The sequence below is a fragment of the Benincasa hispida genome, chromosome 5 (assembly GCF_027475165.1).
Source record: "Benincasa hispida cultivar pf3 chromosome 5, pf3_genome.v1.1, whole genome shotgun sequence".
In the NCBI taxonomy this organism is placed as follows: Eukaryota; Viridiplantae; Streptophyta; class Magnoliopsida; order Cucurbitales; family Cucurbitaceae; genus Benincasa; species Benincasa hispida.
The window spans coordinates 46,406,314-46,416,851 of record NC_143482.1 but is presented as its reverse complement, the minus strand read 5'-3'; the positions used below and the strand labels follow the sequence as shown (position 1 = coordinate 46,416,851).

Genomic DNA, 10,538 nt, shown 5'->3' with positions numbered 1-10,538 from the left:
GATATGAGGTTGATGTCATAAATCCCGTGGTCTTGTAGTTTGTAAATTTTATTTGTACAAATAGATTATCTATTTAATAAAATAAGTGTTATTTTATTTGAAATTTAGTTGCTCTAACACAAGACCAATAAACTAAAATCCAAGATTATTCGATGTAGATTAAACATGTATGTGGTAACATACACGTGGATCATATTTAAGTAATAACCTAAACGGTCTGTACTAGATGAATAAGGTTGAGTACCTTATCCTGATGACACTATGGATATGGCTTGTTTTGTAATTATTACAATTGTTGTAAAGTGTTACAAATGATCTGATTCTAATCATTCATGTGGAGACATGTGAACGGGGTATCATATATAAAGAGTTTGTATAAGATTGGATCGTGAAATATTGAGTCTCTCTTTATAACACTGTTACTACAAGAGACTTACATTTCACTAGGATGACCATAGGTGACTTGACCTTAATCTTGAGTGAGTTGTGAACTCCTACCCATAAGGGTGGTCCTTTGATCTACATGGATGAGAGTGGTCAGATTCGCCGACTCAATATGCCTACCATTTTGGGGATTCGTCTGATTGGAGAGTTGGAAACATAGCTATACAAGAAGAAATTTACTCCTTCCCGTTGTTAGGGTAAGTGGATAAATTGCTCTCTTAAGAGTTGATTCCTAATCTTGAATAATGTGGCGTTACACTCTCTCCTGGCCCGAAGGGATTCAGTTATAGTTGGACTATGATTAATTGTTCATTATAGGGATCGATAATACTTAAGAAGTTAGATATAACTATAGGGGTAAAATGGTAATTTTGACTCAGTTGTACATATGAGCAGTTTGTGAAGGGTCAATGCATCGTTGATTGTTTATATCCCATAGATACAGAAAATATATCTACAGTGCGAAGAGTGTAGTTGTCGATTTTTAGTGGAGTGACCGACAGGTAATGAATGAGGATTAATTTAATTAATTAATCTCGTATCATTGGAGCTTCAATCTGTAGATCCATAAGGCCCCCTTATTAGCTCAATAAGGATTAATGAGAACCAAACTAATTTGGGATAAATTTGAATTGCTCAAATTAATTAAAACGAATTAATTGTATGTGATACAATTAATATAATGTATATGATATATTATAATATAAAGTTTAAATGAGAGAAATGGATATTTGAATATGACTCAAATATTAATTATATGAATAAGATTCATATAAAAACTATAAATTAAAATTAATATGAATATGATTCATACTAATTAAAAATATAGGTTATATAAAAGATTATAAGCTATAGGTTTTATCATATGCGATATAATAAACTATAGTAATATATTATATAGGATATAATATATAGTTTAAATTTAATTATATTCATAGTTAATATAAATAAAATTGATTTTGAATTTTAAATTATAACTCCCAAGGAGTTATTTTGATTAGTGGAGGGAGTCATTCCACAACTCCCTCCCATTTTTCGTGGTGTACAAATAAGGCAGAGGATTTGCTCGATAATTTTTTTATTACGTGTTTTAAATTTCACAAAAAACTTCTCTCAAGATCTTCATCCCTCTGCCAAAATTCTCTCTAGAACTCTCTTCATCTCCCTTCACAGAAATCCACAATTCTCTATGATTCTCACCTTGAGAATAATAAGATAGTCATGTGGTGGTGTTTGGTTTTTGGAAGCTTTGGTGTTCTCTTGTGTTGTTGAGTTCGTGAGAAGCAGATTTCCTGGTTTGTGATCACTCACTAGAGAAGAATTAACGAAGAAAGATTCTTCAAGAGTTAGTATTCAATTTCCCTGTTCTTCTCTTCAATTTAGTAGAAAAAGCATGCTCAAGACTTGTTATTTATCCTGAGTTTTTGTCTTTGTTTTATTGAGTTTTACAAACAAAACTCGAGACACAAGGCGTTCGTTGCTTCCTCTGTGGGAATTCCAATCCCTTTAGTTTTGATACCAAAATAATAATAATAATAATAATGGTTTCTATCCAAAACTAACGATAAAAGTATTTTTTTAAAACTCATTTTGAAAGTTTATGGGTGTCTTTTAAACTTTTGAAAGTTCAAAGAATATTTTTGACATAAAATCCAAAGTTTAGGGGTGTTCTATATAATTTAGCCTATTTATTATGTTGGACAAGAATTGAGTTGAATGGCGCGGGGTTGATGAAACTGCAAAGTGGGCAGCGAGAGTTTTATGAGAAAGGAGAGAGAAGAAAGCTTTGAATATGAATGAGGGTTTCACTCAAAGGGGAATAAGAAATGAGGCTTAGCTATAATGTAGTTTAAAACCGACATTAAAGATCCATTTTTTTTCTCCCAACTGACATTGTACATGCATGCCTATTTATTTTCAACTAATATCAAAGGCTTAATTTGCCTGACAAAAAGGTGTTCCACCGTTAAAACCCTTGTATAAAACCTACAACATAATCAAACAAACTAGGGACTAACTTATATGGGCCAATTGCATTATTAGCAGAATGAATTATAAAAATTAGACTCACGTCTCAACTATTTCATTTTTGAAAAAATGGCTAAAAAATCAGCCCAACCCAATTACTTAAAATGTTGATAGTTGTTGATAGACTATCGATACACCTAGAATTAGTGTTGGTTGATATTAGACATATTATTGATACAATGATATATAGTTGATATACTTGGAATATCACGCTTATAAAATGAAACCACATGTTTTACTTCAAAATAAGTTATTGATTGTTATTCGATATACTGCTAATATACTTATGTCTTATATCAAATATATTACTAATATACTTGGAAAAAATGAAACATGCATATTTTACTTCAAAACAAGTTATTGATTAATGTTGATTGTTAGATATACTGTATGATATCTTGTGGATATACTTTTACTTCAAGTACTTGTTGATTGACGACGGATATACTAACGTTTTATATTCGATACACTACTGATATATTTAGAATATTTAATATTCTTGCTCATCGATATCTAATATATTTAATTTGTTTGCTTATCGATATTTCATACACTAAGGATTGTACTCGAAAATGTAATACTTTTGTTTATTGATATATATTGATTACTGGCATACCGATATATTGTTGATGTATTAAAAAAAAAGGTTTTAAGTATATTAGTAAGATTAATATATCACAAGTTACGTTGTTTTGATACACATGTAATTTCTTGTTGACAAATTTTATTAATATATTAGTATATATATTTAATATATCAACATAATTATTTGTCATAATGTATTTGTTTATACAATTGATTTATTTTAAATTTAATATATCAATTTATAGAATAATTATTCAAAGAAAAACCACACAAATCAAACAAAAAAATAAAATTGAAATTAAACACAAAGATCTATCACAATTGAAAAGACCAATCAAAGTAAAATATTGAGAAACAACGCAATCTAATAAAGCCAAGAAAAAGCATAACGAAAATAAATAAATAAATAAACAAACCCAAATTAGGTAGAGAGAAAATTAAAGAAGAAAGAAGATAAAAACGAAAAAAACTAAATAAAAAAAATATAATATCTTTATGATATTCACAAATTTTGCCAACAATAACGTAGCTCAACCACTACACACTAAAATGTACATCGAAAAAAGATTAATAATTTTGCTATATTTGCAAAGTTGAAAAAATGAAAACAAAATTACAAATATGCTAATAATTTTTGCTGCCCAATACAATTTTCCAAGTTATATTATACTTCCACTTAAAAGTACTTCCAACATCAACTCGAACCAAAATGCTTAGAAAAATTTACCCAACTTATATAACAACAAAATTAGTCTTCCAGCGTCAGACAGATTATCAAACTACACAAATGAACATTAAAAGTTGATCCTTGATTTAATGCTCGCCAATGAGTATCGTTAAAATCCCCCAATACTTCTAGGCAGCACCTTTTAAGTCCTCCAAATCTCCCATCTAACACCCAAATGTTATGGGTAAACTAAATATAACACGCAAAGCTCAATGGGTATTCAAAAGTTAAACAAGAACCCCAAAGAAAACTTACCAAGGACTTGTTACCTTGCTAGACAATCCTTCGAAATCCTCCGAACTCTCCAAAATCATGATTAAAGCAATAATTAGGCCAATTCTTGATTGGGTGTTCAAAATCTTTGAAACTTACCAAGACTATGATTATGGCGGCAACAGTGCTGGCAGTGGCGAACCCAAGGGACCCCGATGCTGAACGGTTGGCCAGCGGACAAGTCGAGTGTTGGGGATGGCGCTAAACAGTGATCAACACCACTTTGAGGGCTAGAGAGAGGAAGAAAACATGGAAAAGAGAGGGAGAGGGGCCTACTGCGCAACGGTCGGTGGGGTGAACAGTGGGCATCGGAGGCCGGCAACGGGCTACTGTTCACAAGGCTAAGCGGCGAATGGTCGGCAACGTGGATGGGGAAAAAACTTATAGAGGAGAGTGTCAGAGGTTTCGAATAAACGTGGAATTTAAACTTTTGTATTTGTATTAATTAAATAATGTAAAATCTTTAATACAATTTTTTTATACTTTTAAAATAAATTATAATCTTTAACATTATTGATTTATCTTTGTGCTTGGGCTTGATGGTCGGGCTTGGATGATCGACATTAATCTTGAGTTTGAGCTTCTTTATTTATAGAGTTTATTGATGAGTCAGAGTTGGTTGGTCGATGGATTTGGCCCATAGACCCAACTTGAGTATATCAAATTGTTGACTTTACTTGATGAAAACACTGTCGATACTTGTTTTCAACTTCAATTTGAGACACATTAACTTTTAATTGGTCTCAAATTGGATGATTTGTAATTTTGTCATTACTTTGGTGAATGACATGACAATTTGTGATTAGTCCAAAAATTTTTCATTCTCTTTTCGAGATTTATGCACATGTATGGGTGGATGAATCTCGCAAAAGATTGGAATCAAAATACAAGTCATATTTTGATTCCAATTTGACTTGTATTTTGATTCCAATCTTTTGCTCAGTCAAACTATGAATTTCGTACATAAATTTGACTAGAATTTGGGATAAACTTTAGAATTTGGGATAAATTTTGGAATATGACCAACTTTTCTCCCAAATCGATTTGGATTGAAGATAAAAGCTAAATTTAATTTGAATTTAAAATAAAATTTGGAATATGACCAAATTTTTAATTTGAGATTTTACTCTCAATTTGATTTTGATGGAGGATAAAAACTAAACTTATTTGAATTTGAGACAAATTTTGGAATATGACCAAATTTTAATTTGAGATTTTATTCACAATTTAATATGAAAGTTGAACATAAAAATTGAATTTTAAATTCAAAACCTCACCATTTAGTTTGGTTTGAAGATAAGAAGCATAATTTGGATTATTTGAGTTTGGGATAAAATTTGAGATAGGTTAGATTTAAATTCTATCTATTGAAGCAAGGCTTACATAATGCCTGAATTTTAAATAAAAATTTGGAATAGGAATCCCATCTGAAACTCAAGTTGAGCTTGAACTAAATTTGAATTTAAATACTGTCCAAGATTTGATTTCAACCAAAATTTGGAGAAATTAAATAGATTTTGCTAAGCCCGGATTTGGAATAAAGTTCGGGTTTTATAGAGTAAACTCGAAAAGAGATGGATAATGCCAAAAATAATTCCAAGCAACGAATTTGGTAAATATTTTCTTAACTGATTGGAATGGATAATGTAATTGAAACTAAGATCTTCACATTCAAATTTTATTAAATCTCACCAAATTTACTGGATTCGCTGGATTCATAATTCTTTTTCTATATATATATATACACAAAGAGGTTAAGTAATCAAAATCTCCAACATTTTACAGCCACTATCAAGGGACAAGTGGGCTCACTTCGTAGAAGAATTAAGAGAGATTTTCTCGGCCGGTGAGTTTAATGCGAGTTTTGTTTGTTGAAACGCTATGGGTCACCATCAAAGATGTGAGTCTACTGTTGGAACAAACTGCATTGAAAAGCCATCACAAATTTTCAGCAATGTGAGCCGCGTTGCTGTTAATCTATTCAATTTGAGGGTCCATGTTGAGGAGGAAGTTGTTGGTCGAATAGTTCAGAAACTTCGTAGTCTGCCGATTCAAGTTTGCCTCCGTTCATGATCATTGATCGCTCATGGATTTCTTTTTCCTTTTTTTTTCACATGTTTTTTTCTTTTCTTTTCTTTTCTTTTTAAACTAATTTGATTTTCCAAATATATATATATATATATATATATATATAATCTAATTTAATTTTCCAATTTTTTTTCTTCTTTTCTTCATCTTTTTTTTTTTTAACTAAATTAATTTCAAACCTTTTTTCTTTGTTTTTTTAAACTAATTTGATTTCAAATTTTCTTTTCTTTCTTTCTTTTTTTCCCTCATTTTTCTTTTCTTTTTTTTTTTTTGGTTTTTTCATACTTTTTTAAGAAATTTTTTGCTTCATTTTTTTTCCAGTCTTTCCTTTTTTTTTTTTTTTTTGCAAATCTTTTTTTTTTCTTATCGTTTGAAATTTTAATAATTTTTTTTGTTGATAGGATTTAAGCTCTTTTGACTTGCACTCAGGGAGTAATTGTTTCAACCCCTACATACATATGTAGAAGGTGATTTTTTTTTATTCTTCTTTTTATTTATTTATTATTTCTTTTTTTTTTTTTTTTTTTTTGCAGCAGTGTCCCAACATGCGACTGTCACCTTTGCTCCTCTCAGGGAGGACTAGTTCACCTTGGCTAGATCAACTTGACCTTAATGATATCTGGATCATCTGCCTTTGGAGAGGTCGGATCATTTTGTCCCTATGGGGCCGAATCGTCTAACCCTATCGAATCAACATCTCGACATGCGCACGCCACATTTGGAAGACTAGTTCACTTGGGCTAGATCATCATGACCTTAGTGAGGTTTGGATCATCTACCTCTAGAGAAGGACAGATCATCTTGCCCCTAGTGAGGGGCTAGATCGTCTGACCTTGTCGAATTAGTGTCTCGACATGTGACCGCCACCTTTGTTGACCTTGGGGAAGACTGGTTCACCTAGGCTAGATCATCTTGACCTTAGAGAGGTCCGGATTATCTTGACTTTAGAGAAGAGCTGGACTATCTTCCCCTGGAGAATCATCTTACCCTTAGAGAGGGTTGGGTCGTCTTATTCTGGAGAGGGTCGGATCATCTTGCCCTTAGTGAGGGTCGGGTCATCCTCCCATGGAGAAAGCTAGATCATCTTGCTTTTAGCGAGGGTCGGGTCATCCTCCCCCAGAGAAGGTTGGATTATCTTGCCCTTAGTGAGGGTCGGATCATCTGACCCTGCCGAATCATCTTACTCTTAGAAAGGGTTGAATCATTTAATCCTTCCAAATCGTCTCATCCTTAGAAAGAGTATAAGCTTGGTGAAGCATCGACAAATCTTTGACCATCAGCTTGGTAAAGCATTGACGAATGCTTCACATTTGAGCTTAGTGAAGCATTGGCGAATCCTCTGCACTTGAGCTTAATGGAGCATCGACGAGTCCTCCGCACTTGAGCTTGACGAAGCATTGATGAATCTTCTGCATTTGAGCTTGACGAAGCATTGGTGAATCCTTCGCATTTGAGTTTGACGAAGCCTCGATGGATCCTCCATGTTTGTTTGTGACGAAGCATTAGTAAATCCTTCACATTTGAGCTCGACAATACGTCGATGAATCCTCCGCTTCGCATTGGTGAATGATTGCAAGTGACAAGTTCTGTGTAGGTGTTGCTTGCAGCAGTTGCTTTTGATACAACTTTCTTTAGTGCCATTGATTTGTTTGAATGTTGAGAGAGAGATGAGAGGTAGAGATGTTCCACTGGACATGGCAATTTGTTCGCATGAGGTTTTCAGGAAAATTTATTTCGTGGAATTTTAGTGTAGCAAGTACAAGCTCTAATACATAATCTTTTGATGCTTTTAAAATAAACTATAATCTTTAAGTTGTTTGATCTTCTTGAATGATTGACCTTTGGGCTTGTTGACCTTCTTGGATGATTGACTCTGGGCTTGATGATCTTCTTGGATGATCAGCCTGGGCTTGATAATCTTCTTAGATGATCGACCTTTGGGCTTGTTGATCTTTTTGGATGATCAACCTTTACGCTTGATGATCTTCTTTGAGGATCGACTTTTGGGCTTGATGATCTTCTTGGATGATAGACCTATGGGCTTGATGATTTGCCTTTGTTTGCACGAGATTTCTGGAGAAACTTGTTTCTTAGAGTGGAACTTGTGTTGATGTAGATTTGATGCAGATGTGGTTCGACCTCGAGTACTTGATCCTCTGCTTCTTTCTCGGTCGAATGCGTACATCTAATGTATAGAAGCAAAGTATGTGGATATTCTTGAAGTTGAAGTCTTGGAAGAATGCTTGAATTTCTAAAGGACTTTAGTTTTTAGGTGTGATCAGCTTCAGGAGTCAAAGAGTCTTCTGATTGTAGAGAATTCTTTCTAGGCTCTTTGGAGTGTAGAATTTTTTTACCCCCACCAATGAAGATAGCTCATCTATTTATAGAGTTTTTTTGGTAGGCCTTGTGGGCTTGGGCTTGGTTGGTCCATAGGTCTGGCCCTTGGATCCAACTAGTTAAACTTAAGCCTACTTTGGCATTTGGACCAAATTAAGCCCATTTTTGGGCTTAATTGGATTGTAGCCCAAATTATATTATCAAATTGGGTCAAATTAACTTTACTCAATCCCTTGTGATGAAAACACATGGCGTCGTCAGAATTTGTATTTAACTTCAAGTTGGAACACATGTCAATTTTTAATCGGTCTCAAATTTGATGATTTGTAATTTTTTCATTAATTTGGTAAATGATGTGGCAATTTGTGATTAATCCAAAAATTTTTCATTCAACAAAGAGAGAGTGTATGCGTGTGTCGTGAGGTTGAAAATGAAGGATGGGAATTTTGGGGATTCATTTGATTAGGGAGCTAGGAACATAACGGAATTTACTTCTTCCCTAATATTGGGGTAAGTAGATAAATTACTCCCTTAAGGACTGATTCCAGGCTTGAAGAATGTGGCGTCACACCCTCTCTTAGTCTTAGAGGGGTTTGGTCATAGTTGAACTATGACTTATTGTTCGTTAGAGGGATCAGTGGTACTTAAGAAGTTAGATGTAACTATAAGGGCTAAAAGGTAATTTTGGCCCAGTTGTACCTACGAGCAATTTATGAAGGGTCATCGCACTTTGACTGGTTATATCCAATGGATACAGAAATATATTTATAGTGCAAAGAGTGCAGCTGTTAGTTTTTAGTGGAGTGACCGATAGTTTATGGATATTGAGTAATTTAATTAAAGGAGTTTAATTAATTATTCAAGTATCATTGAAGCTTCAATCTACAGGTCCAGGATTATTGAGAATTAATTTTGGATTAATTTAAATTATTCAAATTAATTTAGGGATTGATTATATATGAAATAATTAATATGATGTATTTGATACATTATAATATAAAATTTATTTTTAGATGAATTAAATATATGAATATGATTGAAATACTAATTATAAGGACTGGATTCATATAATTAAATTTAATATAAATTTGATTTATAATAAATACCATGATTGATTGAGAGAATTTAAACTATAGATCATATTGTATTTGATACAATATAAAAACTATAAGTTTTGTGTTATACTCGATATAACATATAGTTTAATATATACTATATGATAAGTTAGTTATCAAATATATATATATTAAATAATTTATTAAATTGTTTAGATTATTTATTATTTTGAATTTTATTAGGGAGGGAGTTAACTTCCTCCCCCCTTTTTCTCTCTCCAGATAAACGTGGAGGTAGAAGATCTCCTTCTTCCTTTTGGTTTTTTACACAGAGGGCACTCTGGCCCATTCTCTCAAAGAAAAATATACGGTCTCCCAGCAAAACTTCCTCTAAAAAAGATTTTTCTTCCTCACCCAAAAATCTATAAAGCCCACACCTCTTGCATATTCTCACCCTATCCTAAGGAGAATACAGAGGAAGATTTTGCGGTGGTGTCCACATTGGTTTGCTGGTTTTGGTTCTTTATTCGCGAGATTGTGATAGAAGAAGAGGAATTACATGAAGATTGTTTCTTCAAGAGGTTAGATTCTAAACCCTAATTCCTTGTCTTTAATTTTAAAGCATGCTGTAATTTTTTTTAGAATGCATGATTAGGTTCTGTAATTTTAGTTTTTTGTGAAATTAAGAATTGAGATTGATCCCCGCTTCTGCATTGGACCTCATAGTCCTTCAATATGCATATGACCTTGTCCACCATGCCACATATCCAGAGTTTCAAGTATATAAACAGAATCAGAAGCACTTGCATTCATCATATTTGCAACATGGGCAATATTCAATACAAAAAGACTATCAGCAAGATATCCCTAACCAATATAGTCTCCATTTTTGCTGAGAACAACCTTGTCAGCTTTTAGGACAACTTTAAACCCAACTCGATTCAATAGACTCCCAGATACCAAGTTCTTACATAAGGAAGGTACATATAATACATTACTTA

General features: G+C 32.8%; 1 long non-coding RNA gene across 1 annotated transcript; it reads left to right on the top strand.

Annotated features, from left to right (window-relative positions):
- Positions 1-1,462: 1,462 nt before the first annotated feature.
- LOC120078227 (uncharacterized) lies at positions 1,463-4,570 on the top strand. Its single transcript, XR_005481957.2, has 2 exons — positions 1,463-1,789; positions 4,183-4,570. It is a non-coding gene; the product is annotated as an uncharacterized LOC120078227 (long non-coding RNA).
- The last annotated feature ends 5,968 nt before the right edge of the window (positions 4,571-10,538 follow it).